The sequence below is a fragment of the Asparagus officinalis genome, chromosome 6 (genome assembly GCF_001876935.1).
Source record: "Asparagus officinalis chromosome 6, Aspof.V1, whole genome shotgun sequence".
Taxonomy (NCBI): Eukaryota; Viridiplantae; Streptophyta; class Magnoliopsida; order Asparagales; family Asparagaceae; genus Asparagus; species Asparagus officinalis.
The window spans coordinates 19,181,511-19,203,322 of record NC_033799.1 but is presented as its reverse complement, the minus strand read 5'-3'; the positions used below and the strand labels follow the sequence as shown (position 1 = coordinate 19,203,322).

Here is a 21,812-nt window from a genome sequence, read left to right as displayed (position 1 = left end):
ATCAAGATATAAAGTGTCTTGCCGCGGTAGATGGGGATCCTTGGATTTGGCACAAGAGACTTGGACATGCTAACATGAAGCTAATATCTAAGCTATCCAAGAAGAACTTAGTAAGAGGGCTACCAAATCTAACATATATTAAGGATTCTACTTGTGAGGAATGTGCTAAAGGTAAACAAACTAAGACTTCCTTCAAATCCATTAATGAGGTATCCACTTCTAAACCCTTACAATTATTGCATCTCGATCTTTTTGGACTCATGTGTGTTGCCTCTCAAGGAGGTAAACACTATGTCTTTGTTATTGCTGATGATTTCTCTCATTTTACATGGGTAATTTTTCTTGTTAATAAAGATGATTGCTTTGAAGAGTTTTCCTATTTTGTGAAAATAATTGAAAATGAAAAAGATTTGAAAGTCATTAAAATTAGAAGTGATCATGGTGGAGAATTTTAAAACAAATGAACTCTTTTTTTGCAAAACTCTACATATTGGATATTTTTGTATCTTTGGTTGTAAATGCTTTATCTTAAATACTAAAGACCACCATGATAAGTTTGATTAAAAAATTGATATTAGTATATTTTTGGGATGCTCCTAGAAGTAAGGCTTATAGAGTTTTTAACAAGCGAACACTCGTTGTTGAAGAGTCTATAAATGTTACTTTTGATGAATCTAATGTTGGTTTGCATGATGGTTTGCCTAGGAATGATGATGAGATTGAGGGAGAAATGGAGCTCTTGCAACTAAATGATAAACCCTCAACGGAAACAACAAATGATGGGGAAATCAAAGATGAACAAAATCAAGAAGAACTCCCCAAGGCTTGGAAATTTGTACCGGATCACCCCAAAGACCAAATCATAGTGAGTCCATCCAAAGGCATTTTGACTCACTCAAAAGCTATAAGCGAATGTGGTAATGTATGTTTGACCCTAGAGGGGGTTGATTAGGGTCAAATGCTAATCTAATCTGATTTAAATGCTAATTAAAACTAATTAACAAGTTATCCTAGCAAGAATAAAATACAACAAGATATGTAAGGTAGGATAAGCAATATGAATAAAGAGATATATCCTATATGATAAAAAATATATGCAAGGATATATAAACTAGCACAAGATGATATATCCTACCAAAGAGATATGCAATATGATATATGCAAGCATATGTAAACTAACACAAGGGGAAACAATATGAACTCGATAGTGGACAATATGAACAATATTTAATGGCGACAAGAATGATATGAACAATAAACACAAGTGAGACGCTAAGACAATCACAAACACACAAAGATGATCACGGAGTTCGGACCTTCCGTCCTACGTCTCCGTTCCCCACTCCCGGGGAGAATCCACTATCACAACTGGGTTTTCTACGCTCACCCGAATAACGTATACACCTCACAATTTCACTCACGGAGTTTAGTCCCCACGACCTACGTCTCCGCACCTCACCTCGAGGAGATCTCCACTAACACTCTCACAATGTGGCTACACTCCACCCTCACAATACGGTTTTCTAGTTAACCGAAAACTTTAGAACACTCTCAAATAATATCAAATGATTTGTTCTCTAATACAAGTTGAGAACTCAGTTAAGCACAACTCAATGTTACAATCTCTCACCAACCCAAAATATATTATGAATGCAAATACAATAAGCTCAAGTGGGTGTGTGTAACAATGAGATTCAATAAATCAAAACTAAACTCAATATAATTCTAGCTTAATAACAATGACAATCAAATATATATAAAAGAGCCAGAGATAGAGTATAGAAAACTTCTCAAATAGATCAAGAGATTGAAGGAGGAAAGGTTGGATGCTCAAGCACCAATAGAAAAACTCCTCAAGCTCTTGTGAAGTTGATTTCACAAACCCAAACTCTCAAATGCTTAAAAGTTTCTTAAACAAACTTAAACAACACTTAAACAAGTTTAAACCCTTGTTAAACTCTTTCTAAAACATTCTCTTAGGTTATATAGAACTGAGATCAAAGGGGGTATTTATAGCCTCCCAAAACCTCAGCCAAAAACCCTAAACAAAAGACCAAAAAGCCCCAAATGACAGCTGTAGAAAATAGCCGTTGGGTTTGAAAAGACAGTGCGGCGGTCGACCGCGACGGTCGACCGTGGTGGTCGATCGCGAAGGTCATCAAAGCGCAGAAAAACTTCTAGAGAGTTCGACGGTCGATCGCGACGGTCAACCGTGAGAAATTTTCAGCTGACGGTCGACCGTGGCGGGCGACCGTGAAAGTTTTTGCGGTCGACCGTGGCGGTCGACCGTGAACTGATATATGAAATTGAAGTTCTGAAAATTATTTTTCTGATTTCAAAACACTATTTAAAAATATCAAATAAATTCAGAAAAATGTAAAACTTTGGGGAATGATTGTTCAAAACACGAAAATGTAAACATATGAATTTTGACATTTAGGCTAAACCATGTTTTGAAAACTTTACATAATGATTATGTAGACTTAATAAAATATGTATATGATTATTGTTAAGTCCAAAACCTAAGAATACAATATTTTTACAAATAATAAGAATACAATATGAAAATATATTTGTTTCATATCTAAGTAGTTAAACCAAATCACAATAATAAATTTGAAATATGTAATTTCATATTTATAAACATAAATACCAAAACTTGTGTTGTATATATATATGACTACATATATATATAAAGAAAACCAATAAAATGTGTGTGTATATGATATTGAGCTTAGAGTATCTAACACAAATAATCTAAAACCTAAACTAGTTACCCAAGCTTGTGATCTTCAACGAAGCTCTATCTTGGATCTTCAATTTGAATAGCATAGGCTTCAACCCGACATTCCGCCAACCTCCTTTGGATATGATCGTTGAAGCTCTATTCCATCCATCCTCCAACTCGTTGTTTGCCTAGAATAAATATGAAAACATAAACACTAGATAAATAACATTAGAAGTAAATTGTTTGTTAAACATCATCAAAACAAGAAGGCCAACAATCTCCCCATTTTTGATGATGACAAACAATTTACAAAAAGGATATATGCATGAAAGAAAATGAATATATAAATTATAATTCACATGCATATAAACAAGAAAGAATATACTCACAATATTTCTCCCCCTTTGACAACATCAAAAAGGGGACAAAAGGATGAAGAGAGCAAAAGCTCCCCCTATCAATAAGTATGGGTGAGTATAACACATAGAAAGATATAGGGATTGCTCCCCCTATCAAAATGCCTCATGAATGTATGAAATGAAGATCATGGCAATTATATGTGAGCAAGCATAGATGGAAAATATGCTAAACACAACTCACATAAATAAAGACAAATGAGAACATATATAAATATATCAAAGTGAAAAATAGTGTCTCATATCAAAGAATATAAAAGCCATTTGTAGAGGTAGATTTACGAAATCAAAAGAAGAGAAACAAGAGAATCATGCAAAAAGTTTTCAAATGAAAACAAATCACTCAAGCGAAATCATAAATCAAATGAGATCCATAAAAATATAAAACCAAATCATTATTGATTTTCAAAAATCAAGAGAGGCAACTATATCTAGCTCTTGAGCTAGTAATAACCCATATAAACATTTAAGCATCCGGTAAACAAGATTTGGGCATAAACACCCAATAAATCCGGAGGGTTATATAAATACAAACCTCTCATCAAACTTGCAAATGACCCTTCCGATTGTAATTTGTGCAATGAAAGAGATCCATTTGTTTTTGTGGACCATTAGTTCTTGCACGGGAATCATTTGCAAATAAAGATTTTCTTTTAAAATTATTTTGCAAATGAGAAACATTCTTAAACAATGGTCTATTTAGAACATATTGCAACTTAGAAGCATTATGTATATCAAAACAAAATTTAGTAAAATGTCCAAACCTACCACAAACATCACATTTAAAAGTGTGTGGTTTACTAGAAGCATTTGGTAAATGAGATTTCTTTTTCAAATCAAAATAATATTTGGCCAAATGACCAAAACGACCATAATGATCACATCTATACACATGAGCTTGCTTATGATGAACAATGGGTGCATGTGTGTGTACATGTGATGAAGAAGCTACATGAGATGCATAAGGAGCGTTGACATTTTTATGTTTGTGTGCATCATAGTAAAATTTAGCTAGATGGCCTTTATGGTTGCAAATTGAACACTTATAAACTTTGCTATATATGTGTGCATGATGAGTGGATGATTTCTTAGACTTGGCACACATATCCATAAGCTTCTTATGATTATTAATCCATGTTTTTAAAGTTGAATCTAAAGATGAAATACTATTTTTCATAAGATTCAAATCTTCATTTTTAGGCACATATGCATTTTTAGAAGTAGAACATAAATAATTTCTCATGAGTTAACTTACCAAAGTTTGAAATTAAAGAATCATGATCCAATTTTAATTTTTCATTGTTTTCTTTAAGGATTATATTTTCATTAGAAATAGTTTCAAACTTAGATGCTAACAACTCATGATCGGATTTCAAATCCTCATGCTTGCTTTGTAAATCAATGAAATCATTTTGCAATTTGTTAAAGGCATGTAATAAATTTTTACTAGCACAAGCAAGTTCATCATTAGGTAAATCATTAATAGATTCGAACTCACAAACCTCACTAGGGCTATCGCCTAGTGCTCGTGTGCATGAAGCTCCTTTAGAACTTGAAGTGGGATCCTCCAAAGCTTGTCGGATCACCTCCAAGTCTCCTTGATGTGCTTCAATAAATTTTCATAAGGTGTAAGCACTATCAAAAGAATCAAGCTTGTTAGGCATAAATGAATCGAATGCATTTAATAAAAATTCTAACATAAGCTTGTTCATAATAAACATCTTTTTATCATATTTGATCCACTTGGATTTCTCCAACGTGGGTACAATATAAGCACAATCAATGACTTCCCATAAATCGATATTTTTAGATTGAACAAATATTTTGAATCTAAAACACCATTGAGTATAAGGGAAAACATTGAATTTAGGAGCAATACTAGAATTATAGCCTAAACAAGATGCATCATTCATATCCATAAATTTTAAAAATATACAAGCAAGATACAAATACAATCAAAATAAGATTAGCAAAAAAAGATAACTTTGATCTTTAACACAAGGCGATTAGACCTTAAATCAAAGAGCACCAAGCTCTGATACCAATTGTTAGACCCGAGAGGGGGGATGATTAGGATCTAATGCTAATCTAATCCGATTTAAATACTAATTAAAACTAATTAATAAGTTATCCGAGCAAGAATGAAATACAACAAGATATGTAAGCTAGGATAAGCAATATAAATAAAAAGATATATCCCATATGATAAAAAATATATGCAAGGATATATAAACTAGCACAAGATGATATATCCTACCAAAGAGATATGCAATATAATATATGCAAGGATATGTAAACTAACACAAGGGGAAACAATATGAACTAGATAGTGGACAATATGAACAATATTTAATGGTGATAAGAATGATATGAACATTAAACACAAGTGAGACGCCAAGACAATCACAAACACACAAAGATGATCACGGAGTTCGGACCTTCCGTCCTACGTCTCCGCTCCCCACTCCCGGGGAGAATCCACTATCACAACCGGAGTTTTTACGCTCACCCGAATAACGTATACACCTCACAATTTCACTCACGGAGTTCGGTCCCCACGACCTACGTCTCCGCTCCTCACCTCGAGGAGATTTCCACTAACACTCTCACAATGTGGCTAGACTCCGCCCTCACAATACGGCTTTCTAGTTAACTGAAAACTTTACAACACTCTCAAATAATATCAAATGATTTGTTCTCTAATACAAGTTGATAACTCAATTAAGAAGAACTCAATGTTACAATCTATCACCAACCCAAAATATATTATGAATGCAAATACAATAAGCTCAAGTTGGTGTGTGCAACAATGAGATTCAATAAATCAAAACTAAACTCAATATAATTCTAGCTTAATAACAATGACAATCAAATATATATAAAAGAGCTATAGATAATGTTTAGAAAAATTCTCAAATAGATCAAGAGATTGAAGGAGGAAAGGTTGGATGCTCAAGCACCAATAGAAGAACTCCTCAAGCTCTTGTGATGTTGATTTCACAAACCCAAACTCTCAAATGCTTAAAAGCTTCTTAAACAAACTTAAACAACACTTAAACAAGTTTAAACCCTTGTTAAACTCTTTCTAAAATATTCTCTTAGGTTATATAGAACTGAGATCAAAGGGGGTATTTATAGCCTCCCAAAACCTCAGCCAAAAACCCTAAACGAAAGCCAAAAAGCCCCAAACGACAGCTGCAGAAAATAGCCATTGGGTTTGAAAAGACAGTAAGCCTATCGACCGCGACGGTCGACCGCAAAGGTCATCAAAGCACAGAAAAACTTCCAGAGAGTTCGACGGTCGACCACGGCGGTCGACCGTGAGAAATTTTCAGCTGACGGTCGACCGTGGCGATCGACCACGAAAGTTTTTGCTGTCCATTATGCAAAGGACTCAGGCGCGGTCGACCGTGGCGGTCGACTGTGAACTGATATATGAAATTGAAGTTCTGAAAAATGTTTTTCTGATTTTAAAACACTGTTTAAAAATATGAAATAAATTCAAAAAAATGTAAAACTTTGGAAAATAATTATAGACATGATAATAAACATGCTACAATAACTGGTTTCCAAAAAAGACTTCCCAAATAAAAAATATTATTATTTTACAAAATAGTCCAAAACACGAAAATGTAAACATATGAATTTTAACATTTAGGCTAAACCATGTTTTGAAAACTTTGCACAATGATTATGTAGACTTAATAAAATATCTATACGATTATTGTTAAGTCTAAAAACTAAGAATATAATATTTTTACAAATACAATAGAAAATGAAACATATGAGTATGTATATAAAAATATATTTGTTTCATATCTAAGTAGTTAAACCAAATCACAATAATAAATATGAAATATATAATTTCATATTTATAATCATAAAAACCAAAACTTGTGTTGTATATATATATGACTACATATATATACAAAGAAAACTAATAAAATGTGTGTGTATATGATATTGAGCTTAGAGTATCTAACACACATAATATAAAACCTAAACTAGTTACCCAAGCTTGTGATCTTCAACGAAGCTCTATCTTGGTAAACTTGCGGATGAAGCTAGAACTTGGATCTTCAATTTGAATTGCATAGGCTTCAACCCGACATTCCGCCAACCTCCTTTGGATATGATAATTGAAGCTCTATTCCATCCATCCTCTAACTCGTTGTTTGCCTAGACTAAATATGAAAACACAAACACTAGACAAATAACATTAGAAGTAAATTGATTGTTAAACATCATAAAAACAAGAAGGCCAACAATGTAGCCTTTTTATCCTAAATAGAACCTAAACTTATTGATGATGCTTTAAATGATGAGTTTTGGGTTTTAGCTATGCACGAAGAATTGAATAATTTTCAAAGAAACAATGTTTGAAAATTAGTTCCTAAACCAAGTAATATCTCTATTATTGGAACTAAATGATTTTGGCATAGTAACCAGAAATAAAGCTCGTTTTGTTGCCCAAGGATACAATCAAGAGGAGTGCATAGACTATGATGAAACTTTTGCACCGGTTGCAATGTTAGAATCTATTAGGATGTTTTTGGCCTTTGCAAGTCTTAAAATTTGTAAATTATTTCAAATAGATGTCAAAAGTGCCTTCCTAAATGGTTTTATTAAAGAAAAGGTTTATGTCAAGCAACCCCCCGATTTTATTGATTCATCTTTTCCAAATCATGTATACCGGGTTCAAAAAGCTTTATATGGGTTAAAACATGCTCCTAGAGCTTGGTATGCTCGCCTCTCAATTTTTCTCATTAAAAATGGTTTTTCAAAAGGAACACTTGATAATACACTTTTTGTTGGATAACAGAAAAATAATTTTATTTTAGTTCAAATATATGTGGATGATATTATTTTTAGTGCCACTAATAAATCTTTATGCAAGGATTTCTCTAAAGTAATGCAAGATTAATTTGAGATGAGTATGATAGGAGAGCTCACCTTTTTTCTTGGCCTCCAAGTCAAACAATCCAATGATGGTATCTTCGTATCACAAAGCAAATATGCTAGGGAGTTGGTGAAGAAATTCGGGATGGAAAGTTCAAAACATGCCCCAACCCCAATGAGCACCACCATCAAGTTAGATGTGGATGAAAGCGGTGAAAAGGTAGATCAAAAGCTATATCGAGGTATGATAGGTAGTCTTATTTATCTCACCGCTAGTAGGCCGGATATCATGTTTAGTGTTTCTGCATGTGCACGTTTTCAAGCTTCTCCTAAAAAGTCTTATTTAATTGCGGTTAAAAGGATTATCAAATACATCAATGGCTCTTTAGAACTTGGTTTGTTTTATCCTAAAAATACATCTTTTGATCTTTGTGGTTATTGTGATGCCGACTTTGCCGGTTGTAGGGTGGACCGCAAAAGTACGAGTGGTGCTTGTTAATTTTTGGGTAACTCACTTGTATCTTGGGCATCCAAGAAATAAAGTTATGTTGCTTTGTCTACTACGGAAGCGGAATACATTGCCATCGTCTTATGTTGTGCACAACTTTTATGGATAAAACAAAATTTGGTTGATTTTGATTTACACTTTCATGATACAAAAATTTTTTATGACAACACTAGTGCTATCAATATTTTCAAAAATTCTGTTTTACATTCTAGAACCAAACATATAGATGTATAGCCTCACTTCTTGCGTGACCATATTGAACGGATAGATATTTCCCTTGTTTATATTGACACCAAGTCTCAATTAGCGGATATCTTTACCAAACCCCTTTGTGAAGTTGATTTTTGTCGTATTAGAAATGAATTAGGCATGTGCATTCTTTAAAACTCATTCTTTTTGCCTATTTTGTTTGCTTTTGTTGTTTTGCACTACCATTGTCATATCTATAATTCTTTGTTTTTGATCCTAAAATGTAAAACCATGCTTAAGCTCACATGATTACCAAGAGTAGTGTAGAGGTGAGAGACTAGGGTCATCCTAAGAGGAGTGGGGTAGGTGATAATGCCTAGAGGTAGGCAGTAATTCCTAACACTTGAGGGAGACACGGGTAAGCCAACACTTGAGGTGTATTGTATGGGTTTTTAGCATGCATATTGTGTTTCTTTTACTCCATTTTTTATGTTGCCAAAGGGGGAGAGAAATCTCCTCATTTGTGCACATAGTAAGGGGGAGCATTATAGATAAGGGGAGGCAACTATCTATAAGCCAAATAATCTCGTTTTACTTGCTCTTGCATAATGGTTGTCGGTCAACACGTACATGTCAATCAGCTAGCGTGCGTCTTTCAACACGCACACGTCAGTCACCTCGCGCGCATCGGTCAACATGCTCACGTCAATTAGCTCACATGCGTCAGTCAACACGCGCACATCAGTCACGTCGCGTGCGTTGGTCAACATGCACATGTCAGTTAGCTCGTGTGTCGGTCAACACGTGCACGTTAATCAACTCGCACGTGTCGGTCAACACGCTCATGTCAATCAACATGCGCACATCGGTCAACACGCGCACGTCAGTCAGCTCGTGTTTGTCAATCAGCCTCAGCGAACCGTACAAGTCAACGGAACACCGAAATACGAAAAGAGAGAGAAAGTGTCTCAACTCGCGTAGGGGTGCAGGTCGCACGGTTCACCAAGAGGTGAACCGCGGCCACGTGGTTCACCAAGAGGTAAACCGTGGCCACGGCCGCGCGGTTCACCCATGGGTGAACCGTGACCGCGCGGGTCAGCACGAGCTGTTTCGCGCAGGTTTGACCCGAAAATGCATTTCGATGGTTTTCGATAGGTTTTCTCAGGATTTATCTGTTCAAGGGGTTCCCAACTGACTTGATATCATCCCCAAACAAGGTTAGGCCATTATTAACTGAAGATAAGGCCAAATCGCTCATTCTCATCCGAATACCCACATATGAAGCCCTATAAATATGAGCTTAAGGCCTCTATTTTACGGATCTGGAATTTTATCAAGAGGGCGAGGTGTTGCTGGATTGAGGAGTCAAGGAGCATGAAATTTCAGTGAAGGTTAATCTGATCCTGGCGAACTTCTGCATAAAGAGGAAGGCTTTTGGAGGATCTGAACCCGTATCCCCCCGTCCATTTCTTGAGATTAGTCTTATTCTTAATCTCGAGAAGAGCTACTGATTTTGCTTGGTTGATTTTAGTGCTTTGAACGAATACTTCCTTGGTGAAGTAGGAGCTCTATCAATTTTTCAGCAACAGGATCTGATCCACAGTCGTCCACGGATATTAACATCCCCGGCACAGGCGAATGTTGGCCTCTTTGTTTTGATGATGTTTAACAAACAATTTACTTCTAATGTTGTTTGTCTAGTGTTTGTGTTGTTTATTTATTATAGACAAATAACGAGTTAGAGGATGGATGGAATTGCGCATTCACGATCATATCCAATGGAGGTTGGCAGAATAGTGGAGTGAAGCAACATACATTCAAGTTAAAGATCTAATTTCAAGCTTCATCCGCAAAGTTTACCAAGTCGAGCTTAATGAAGATCAAGATTGCTTGGGTATATTAAGTTTTACGTTTATACTTGTGTGTAGATACTTTAAGCTCGTATATTAATCACACACACGTTTTGGTTTTGTATATATATAGTTATATATATACATATATATATTTTGGTTTGATTTCATAGATATGAAACAAATATATTTTCATATACATACTCATATGTTTCAAAATATATTTTCATATACATACTCATATGTTTCATTTTCTATTGTATTTATGAAAATATTGTATTCATTATTTACAAACTTTATAACAATAGTTTATATCTTTCTTTAAGTCTATAAAATCATTTTGTATTGCTTCAAAACATGGTTTAGCCAAAATGTCAAAATTCATATGTTTACATTTTCATGTTTTAAAATATTTTGCAAAATGATGATTTTTCACAAATGGGAAATATAATTTGGAAAATTCTTTTTGTAACATGTTCATTTACATGTTTATACACTTTCCCCAAATTTTCTTTATTTTTGTACTTTATTTGTTATTTTTAACATATTTTCAAAGTCTCAAAAAATTGCTTTTAAAACCTGTTTTTGCATATGTCAGATTGCGGTCGACAGCCACAGTCGACCGCCCCTTAGTTCAGAAACTCAGTCTGGCTTTTGTTGGCTCACGGTCGACCGTGGCGGTCGACCGTATACAGTCCAGATGAGTTTTCCGCGTCGACCGCGTAGTCGACCGTTTATTCCAGTGCCTAGTTTGCTTGTTGGTTGTCGCGAGTCGACCGCGAGTTTTCCACGGTCGACCGCCGTATACTCCAACGGCTATTTTGTACAGAATCTGATTTTTAATTTTGTGAGCTTTTTGGTCTTTTGTTTGTGGTTTTTGGCTGAGGTTTTGGGAGGCTATAAATACCCCATTGATCTCAGTTCTCATAATCAATCCAAGAAGATTTTAAATAAAAGTTTAATAAGGGTTTAAGCTTGTTTAGTTTGTTTTAAGTTTGGGGTTTTTACAAAGAGAAGCTTACATCATTTGTTGAGGAGTTCATCTTTAATATTTCATCATCCTCTCTTTGTGTTTATAGAGAAGTTTTCTAACTCTTTTCTCTAGCAAATTTATTATTGATTTTCATATTCTTATTATTGCTAGTTTGCTATTTGAGTTAGATTTTATTTCACTCATTATTTACACACACCCACTTGAGCTTATTGTATTTTCATAAATAATATATTTGGGTTGGTGAGAGTTGTAACAATTGAGTGTGAGCTTTCATTGTGTTCTAATCCATATTAGATAACAATCATTTGTTATATTGTGCTTATTGTGAGGATCACTTTGTAATACACTTGTACACCGAGAGAAGTGTGTGGTGAGAGTTGGGGATCATCCCAAGAGGAGTGGCGTCGGTTGACCAACCTAGGGAGAGGTGGTATCCGAGCACTTGAGGGAGACACGTCTAGGTCCAACACTTGAGAGGGTGTAGAGTGTGATTGCAAGAGTGTTAACTAGAAAACCGAGTGTGAGGTGTAAATGTTATTCAGGTGAACGTAGAAAAGCCGGTTGTGATAGTGGAGATCTACTCGAGGTGAGGAGCAGAGACGTAGGTCAAGTGGATAGACTGAACTCCGTAATCATATCGTTTTGTTTGTGATTGCATTGGCGTTCTTATTCTTGTTTCATATCTTATATCGCCTTTGTGTATTGCTCTTCATATTGCCCTATCACTTTTGTAGATTGTTTATTTTACCCTTGTGTAGTTTATATATCCTTGCATATATTTTTATCATATAGGATATATTTCATTGTTCGAGGAGATCTTTGTCTTATAGATCGAGGAGATCTTTGCCTGATAGATCTAGGAGATCTTTGCCTTATAAATTGAGAAGATCTTGACGGCACTGGATCGATGCACACTAAAGTACTGGACTGTTGTTCCTAGAAGCAATTTGGCCTTAAGATCTTTGTACCGGAGTAGGCAAAATAATGCTTTAAGCACATCATTTTACAAACGCACAGTAGATGAGTTGGAAAATTTTAAATTACTGCACTTTTGTTTTCTATTCAGTTTTTGCTGTTATATATCTGTATTATTCCAGATTTAACCATAGACGCTAACAGTCTAAAGGGAAGTGCAGTGCACTGTCAGGAATTATTGTTTGTATTGGTTCTGCAAGCACCTCCCACACCTAGTCCAGGTCTTCATTGAGATGAGACTCATTTACCTACACATGATGGAGAAGAAATAAAGAATTAAGAAACAAAGAGAGTTACAAAGCAGTGTAATTTCATGTGTCATGTCATTATTAAATATGTAATTTGGAATTAGCCATATTGATGGCACTATGTGAAAAATGTAAAATCAAAGTATTATTACTTTAAAATAATGAGCATTAAACTTCAAACTAATTTGGGAAAGTTTCAGAATAAACTTGATTAAATGTAGGGGTGGCAAATTATGACCCGACCCATCAACCTGACCTGACCCAACACGTTTATATTGGGTACGGGTCGAGTTATATGGGTCGGGTCATAAACGGGTCAACCCGAACTGACCCATTTATTAGATGGGTAAATTAGGATTGACCCGAACTGACCCGTGTAACCCAATACTGACCCGTTTAATTCTAAATGGGTTGCAAACTCCAAATATGAAGATCATCTTCATTGTCTTGATCCTCCTCCTTCTCCTCTCTCTCCTCTTCCTTTGACCCCCAGTTTCCCGCCAGGTCCAACGTCTCCGGCGCGGTCGGCCGCATCTTAGCCCTCATCGATAGTGAGCTAGCGTTTCAACGGTCGAGGATAAGGGGAGGTCGGAGAAGGGGAGGAAATGGGTGCATGACGTGCTCTGCGACCTGGCGAGATGCGGGAAGATGGAGAACTTGTCGCTGTTGGGGAACTACTTCACCTCGATGGGGGGAGAGCTGCTGGGATCTGGTCGAGAGCGGAGCTCTGGATCTGAGGAGGAACTACATTGCGGGGTTGAAGGGTCAGAGGTCAGCTTGGGAGTGCGCTAGTTTTTTCTAAAGCCCAGGTTCTGTCCGATTTTGACTTTTATGTCATGCGAGGATCAGAGGGATTGGGGGGTTCGTCGGAGTGAGGTGACGACCAAAAAGGTGGGGACCATGGTTTATAATGCTGTGAATAAGCGGTAACCTAATCCTTAATTAGGATTGTTTATTAAAAGTGTCAATCTCTTGTACTATAGCATATGATATTTATTATTTACTAAAAGTTTTATGCTCTATCCCAAAATATTCCCTCCCGTAAACTTATAAAAAATCCTATCTTTATTCAAAAATCCAAAAGATGCTACTTTTGAGAAACATTTCAAGATTATAGTATATGAGATTTAAGAAAACTTAGCAACGAAATAATCACAAAAAAGCAAAAAACAAGCATGTAGTCAATAAAAGGCAGGGCTTGTGTTCGTGAAAATTCCCTATCTAGGAAACCGAGAATGGAGATCTTTACCTTCGTAGTCGTAACTCCTTCTGAACTGCTCACCGAAACCCTAAGTGGTTCGAATCGCCGAGGAAGGGTAGGCTAAATCCGAAACCTTAGCTGGCCCGATCGTCTGCTGATCGAAGTTGAAGAGGAAGAGGAGGAAAAGGGTGGTAAGAAAGCGAACGGGGCTCGAGGGGGTGATAAGAGCTTTTCCTTGGAGTTGCAAACGAGATCAAAACCCGAACGGGGCTCGAGGGGGTGATAAGAGCTTTTCCTTGGAGTTGCAAACGAGATCAAAACCCTAACCCTATATTTTTAAGGGGGGAATTTGTTCAGAGTTTAGTGGAGCGGGAAAAAGGAGCCAACTTTTTTTTAAGGAATCAGACAGAGCGAGGAGCGAGCACCTTGATTCATTTTATACGCGTTTCCAATGGACGTTAGGTTTACTTCATCAGATATTTTCTTTAAAAGGAAGGTAAATGATGGATAATCTAATAATGCATATAGATTTTTGGCAAAACTTTGTTGTAGGTCCCTCATGTGCTAGGCAAGTATCTTTTTAGTCTTTTCGGATCATTAATATTTAGAAGTCGTCAACCACAGTCATTAATATTATCAATGTCATCAATCTATGTTCTTTTTGTAAATTTTTGTAAAATATTGTTGAGGAGATCACATGGCTGCCACGTTAGAAAAAATTAGTTGCAAGTTTCATGCAAACGTGTATGTTGAACTTGTGATTTCACTAATTTTTTTGCTGAAAATGGCATGGTCAGATCATTGTCACATCAGCAAAATCTGATGACGAATGTAATGTTAAGAATCACCACAGTTAACTTTCATCAAATATTAAAGACACTAACAGTATTTGGGAGGTAGTGGTACATTTCGTTATAAGTGAAAGAAATTTTACTTGTAGAAATAATCAGGCTGTTTTTTGTATGTCCGCTTGCTTACTGCAATAAAAATAGCACATTTTTCTTTTCTTTTTTTCTCTTTTTTTCATTTCTCAAAACTCTTCATACTTATCATAATAATAGTTGCATGAGATCCCAAGCTATAAGCATTATTTCTGAGAAAAGAACAGAATATTAAGCTGATGAAACTTAAGTTAATTCAAGTAGTAATGAGCAAAACGTGATATAACGACTATCCAGAATATTAAGCTGATGAAACTTAAGTTAATTCAAGTAGTAATGAGCAAAACGTGATATAACGACTATCACGAAATTCAACAGCAATAAACTTTAGTTAATTCAAGTAGTAATGAGCAAAACGTGATATAACGACTATCACGAAATTCAACAGCAATAAACTTGTTACTGTCAACAGGTTTTGCCAAATATTTACTCTTCGAGTTCGAAGCAAACTATACTCATTTGAGGCACATTAGAAAAAGAACTAGAGTGATTTTTGTAAGTGATTTTTGTTTTGGCAAATTTAGATGTTAATTTTGCATATTTTGATGTAATTAAAGAAGCAACTGTATTTTTTGGATATGTATTCTTTTTACTTATGTGATAATTAAACACGTTCTAATTCTCTTAATCCTTACCATGTATCTCAATTCTAATAGATGAGATCACGCCACTTAAATTTTCCACGGGATATTTTGATAGTTGTTTTCAAGTGTACTAGTAGTTTCAAGACCATACAGATGTTAAAGATTGAGAAAGTAGAACAGGACAACAACTAACTGCATCTAAATATGTAAAAAAAAGAAATCTATGTTGTGAACAAAAAGAGAATACTAAGACAGAATCGCCCTACCAATACCAGTATTCCACACACAGGTTTGTTGATATTTATAGATTCAAGTACCCAGATACTTTATTTCAAAAGAAAAGAACACAAGAATACTGTTCAAATCTCATAAACAAGAATTATTATTGCATCCTACAGAAGGGGTAGCAACCAAAAATCAATATAAATATAAGTGTCGAGGTAAACAAACTTCAAGAATTTCAAATGAAAACAAACTATCAAGGAGACAATTGATACAAGGGGGAAAACCATCATGGGGGCATAAATCCAATAATCAAATCCCCCAACTTACAATATAACAGCCGAAGCATTCTGATTCCTGTATGTTGATCATAAATACTTGTACCGGGAGAATACAAAATACAATTGACACAAGGAGAATACAATGAACTTAGCAATACATGGAAGCATACCCGTGTTGCTTCTCCAGAATCCATTTCTAGTATTTGAAGGCTCCTGCTTGCAATTTTCTTCCTCCAGAACATTAGTAAAAGAACCAAATGAAACTGATTGCACTGGTCTAAAGATCACCCAACAATGCTACAAGCTTATTCAATTTTGTTTTCCTTTTGTTAATTTACCCTTGCAAGCTTATATAATAATACAAACACAAACGGTTTGTAGTATCAACTGCCTTTGCTCATAATGAAAATGCAAAGGGGAAGTAACATGAACCACGAATAGTTCAATTGGTAAAATTTTCATCTCGTTCATTCAACGTTTTTTTTAACGGCTATAAAAGCCTGAACCCATTCATCAAATCCATATGATCGTCGATAGACTTAAACAACTTCTCTGCTTCTCAAATGTATAACTAGGGAGTCAAATTCAAGAGAGCACTCTTTGCTTCTTCTGGCAATTGCAAGCCATTAGTGAAGTTTTAAATGCTCTCCTCGCTGACAACTCTTCCTCTGGTGAGATCCTTCAGCTTCTCATATGCCTCTGGGACGTTGTATCTGCGCATAACCTAATGCATGAAAATAAGAGAGAGTCCATCAGCAACAAGGGTCTCGTTTATTCTTTAATATTATTGCTTATTTTGATGTTAATTAAGCAAATGATAGTCTTGATAGTGTCTCGTTGGCAGATATTGTACTTTTATTGGAGGAATATGGTGATGTCATGATGAAGAAGACTATCGTGCCATGATTTATTGCTAAGGTTGATTATCAAGTTATGGCTCTCGTTGCTTGAGGGATTATGTTGATTAAATACCTTCATCAGGAGATAGGTGTGTTTCTACCTCAGGGTATGGAAATACATCGAAATAATCTGGTTCTGGCGTATATTGCCAATGGTACAGACTAAGTCTCATGAGAACGAGAAGCATATAAAGGTTGATTGTCACTTTATTATGAAATGATATTGAGCAAAATGTCACTTCACATGTCAATTCAGACAGATAGGAAATGGTTTCGTTAAAACATTACCTTTTTTTGGGGGGGGGTTGGGCGGGAGGAAGGGGAAGGGAATTTTTTGCTTAGATTTAACTAGCTAAAAATGACAGGTCTATATGCTCTTCCATCTTAAGAAGGAATGCTAGAATAATAGTTAGTAACTAGACCATCATTGAGACTTAATGTAATTATATTATATTTGTTTTCGAGTGAAAATACCCCTCTCTTGGACTGTCATCTTTCCCAACATATAGTCAAAATGCTGGGGGAGGTGAAATTAGATGTCCTATATAAAACCTTCAAAAACAATACAACATATAAGCAGACCTTTGATATTATATCATATAACCAACAAAAGCAGAAAAAAGAAAAATTATACGAAAGCAGTCATAATAAAGTCTATGTTGAATATTTTTTTCAACAATCACACGGGCTGCTGCAGCAACCCATGTTTTTAATTTTTTATCAAAAGTGGTGGACCCAGCTGAAGACAATATAAGACGTGGGTCCCACAAGCATAGTAAAATAATATTATTTTATTAGTGCATAGTATTTTCCCAAACGCTACAAATAGACCCCAAATCCTTAAGGAAAATTCATTCCAAAAATAACAATCAATATATACAGATATATATGTCGTAGGAACAATGCCAAGACCGAGAAGGTCTTATAGATCAAGGAGATCTTTGCCTGATTGATCGAGAAGATCATTGTCTTATAGATCGAGGATATCTTTGTCTGATAGATCGAGGAGATCTTGATAGTACTGGGTCAGTGCACACCAAAGTACTAGACTGCTGTTCCTGGAAGCAATTTGGCCTTGGGATCATTGCACCGAAGTAGGCCAAATAATGCTTTAAGCACAGCGTTTTACAAACACACAGCAGATGAGTTGGAAAAATTTAAATTACTGCACATTAGTTTTCTATTCAGTTTTTGCTGTTATATATCTGTATTATTCCAGATTTATCCAAAGACACTAACAGTCTAAAGGGAAGTGCAGTGCACTTTCAGGACTTACTGTTTGTATTAGTTCTGCAAGCATCTCCCACACCTGGTCCAAGTCTTCATTGAGACTAGACTCATTTACCTACACATGATGGAGAAGAAATAAAGAATTAAGAAACGAAGAGAGTTACAAAGCAGTGTAATTTCATGAGTCATGTCATTATTAAATATGTAATTTTGAATGAGACATATTGATGGCACTGTATCAAAAATGTACAATCAAAGTATTATTACTTTAAAATAATCAGCTTTAAACTTCAAACTAATTTGGGCAAGTTTCAGAATAAACTTGATTAAATGTAGGGGTGGCAAATTATAACCCGACCCATCAACCTGATCCGACCCAACACGTTTATATTTGGTATGGGTCGAGTTATATGGGTCAAGTTATAAATGAGTCAACCCGAACTGACCCGTTTATTAGATGGGTAAATTAGGGTTGACCCGAACTGGCACGTGTAACCCAATACCGACCTGTTTAATTCTAAATGGGTTGCAAACTCCAAATATGAAGATCATCTTCGTCGTCTTCATCCTCCTCCTTCTCCTTTCTCTCCTCTTCCTTCGACCCCTAGTTTCTCACCAGGTCCAGCGTCTCCGGCACGGTCGGCCGCGTCTCAGCCCTCATCGATAGCGGCCAATGTTTCAACGGTCGAGATCGATCGCGGTTCCGCTCGTACGAACAAGATCGGAGGAGGATAAGTGGAGGTCGGAGAAGGGGAGGAAATGGGTGCCCGACGTGCTCTACGACCTGGCGAGCTGTGGGAAGCTGGAGAACCTGTCGTTGTTGGGGAACTACTTCACCTCGATGGGGGAGAGCTGCTGGGATCTGGTCGAGAGCGGACCTCTGGATCTAAGGAGGAACTATGTTGCGGGGTTGAAGGGTCAGAGGTTAGTCTAGGAGTGCGCTGGTTTTTTCTAAAGCCCAGGTTCTGTCCGGTTTTGACTTTTATGTCGTGCGAGGATTAGAGGGATTTGTGGGTTCGTCAGAGTGAGGCGACAGCCAAAAAGCCAGGGACCGTGGTTTATAATGCTGTAAATAAGCGGGAACCTAATCCTTAATTAGGATTGTTTATTAAAAGGATCAATCTCTTGTACAATCTATGTAGCAGTATTGCATGTTTAGACTTTTGATTGTCGAAAGAGTCAAAAGAATTTCATCTTGATCTATATAGTATCCACGATATTGAACTGAGATTTGATAAACAGGTCATTCAGGTAATATGGGTTGGGTCGGGTAACCCGTTTAATAAATGGGTCGGATCGCATGGACTCATTTGTTAAACGGGTCGGGTCGGATCACACTTATACGGGTTGGTCCAACTATGACCCTACCCAACGACTCATTTGTTAAACGGGTCGGGTCGGATCACACTTATACGGGTTGGTCCAACTATGACCCTACCCAACCCAACCCGACCCATTTGTCACCCCTCGGATCACACTTATACGGGTTGGTCCAACTATGACCCTACCCAACCCAACCCGACCCATTTGTCACCCCATATTAAATGTTAACATTAGGATTGTCTTTATACGTCGACAGCATACTGAGCAAAAAAGGTGCTTTTGCCACTTTTAGATGTATCTTTCTTCGCATCAACTACTCGGACATACAGACAGAATTTTTTCAAAAGAATCATGCCAGATATCATAGTTATGGATCCTAAATAATATATCTAAAGGAAATTGAAAAGGATAGCAAAGACATAGTTCATACAATATTTTTGAGCAAATTCAACATATGCCCAACCCAAATAGTTAAAGCAAAAATAGAACAAACAACACACTTGAAGCAAAGAACGACGACAGCAACACATTTCCTACTAATAACACCTCTAGATTTATATCTAATTCTATAGTGATAACCATCTCATGCAGATTTTACTACTAACCTGAAGCTTCTGGATTCCTTATAGTGCACTTTTGTATGCTAAGAGAGAATACCCAGATCCAATACCCAAATTCCTCAAAATAGTAGAATCGGTCAAAGCCCTCTGTCAATGATTACACATGCAATAAGTATAGTATCACTTTACCAAAATGAAACACTAAGACGTATTTTTTGAATTGTGATATAGCACTGAACTTCACATTAGGTACTCCTCAAGAACTATGAGTAAAGATGGAAAAGTAAATGATACACACCTGCGTACGAGAGATGGGAAATTTCGAGCTGAGAGCAAGTAGATAAAATAGCATTAGCCAAACACAAGTTGCCATCACTAGTAGATAAAATAGCATTAGCCAAACACAAGTTGCCATCACTATTCTCAAAATCAATGGGATTAACTTTATGAGGCATAGTTGAAGATCTAATCTCCCTGGCCTTGGTCATCTGGAAATCAAAATTATCTTGAAATTGTTTAGTTCGAAATTTGAAGTTTGGGAGCTAAAATAAGTCCTAATATTTTAGGGGTATAGTGGTCAAGCATAAGAAAGTTACCTGCTTAAAATAACCTAACGAAATATAGCTCCATAAGTCCTGATCAAAATCAGTCAGGATGTTATTAAACTGAACAACTGCATTGAAAAGCTTTGCGATATAGTCATGCCGCTCAATCTGTATACGAAGCAAGCAACAGGCTCAGATAGAGAGTATGCATGCAAGCCAAGTGGCATTCCATTCATAGGCTACATTGACATAACCTTTCAGACAACACAAATTTAACAAAATTATTAGCTGGCGCTGCAATTCCATTATTATTTATGCACTAACTGGTTGGTGTAGAATAGGCTAATTGATAAACGTACTGTAATCCCAAGATAGATGGATAACCTGCAAGTGTATCTACTTATTATCAAGCATGCACATGATAGTATCTACTTACTATATGAATCACCTTTTGTAAACTCTTGAAACATGAAATGGCAAAAACAAAACCAACATTTCAGCCACCTGAGTCGATTGCAAAACTCATATTAAAGAAAATCCTGAGGCTCTATTAGTTATACACTTTTGCAGTTTGTATAGTTGCCTAAATCTTCACGAAGACTATTTACTAGTAAACTAGTTCAAGCAGAGAACAATGAATACAAGCAGCAGTGTCCAAAAAGTACAGGTAAATAAAGTACTCCTCCTATTAATGAAAGATTTCCAAGTCATCCACAAAGAAAAAACCATATCAAAATCGTCTATGCACTACTTAATTATGCAAAAAAAGATCCATCAAGCGGTAATGAATCAGATAGGTAAAACCTTGCAAAGAGAAAAGTAGTAGAAGTAAATAAACATGCCTGTGTCACGTAAGGGTTGGCACCTAACCCCAAAGAGGTCATGAACTCAGCTGCAATAGTTGGCCATTCAATATCATGATATGCAACTTTATGTGCATTGTAGTTTCCAACAGCTCCAGCACACTTGCCCAATATTTGCACTTCTATAAAGGTCTTCCCTACTTCACTTAGTCTGAAAGCAAAATTTACCATCTCCTTTCCCAATGTAGTGGGTGAAGCAGGCTACAAAGGGAGTTAGAAGATATCAGAACTAAACCACATAAACCTATTACAAAAGCAAATCATTTATTCCTGTAGCATAACGATGAAAATTATCAATATGATATTCTAGCTGCTTTGAGCAGTCAACTTAGTATATGTCCGCTTCTAATATTGGC

General features: G+C 36.2%; 1 pseudogene; it reads right to left on the bottom strand.

The window, feature by feature from the left end:
* The window catches only part of LOC109845239, a 91,014-nt pseudogene extending 70,247 nt beyond the window's left edge, over positions 1 to 20,767 (bottom strand).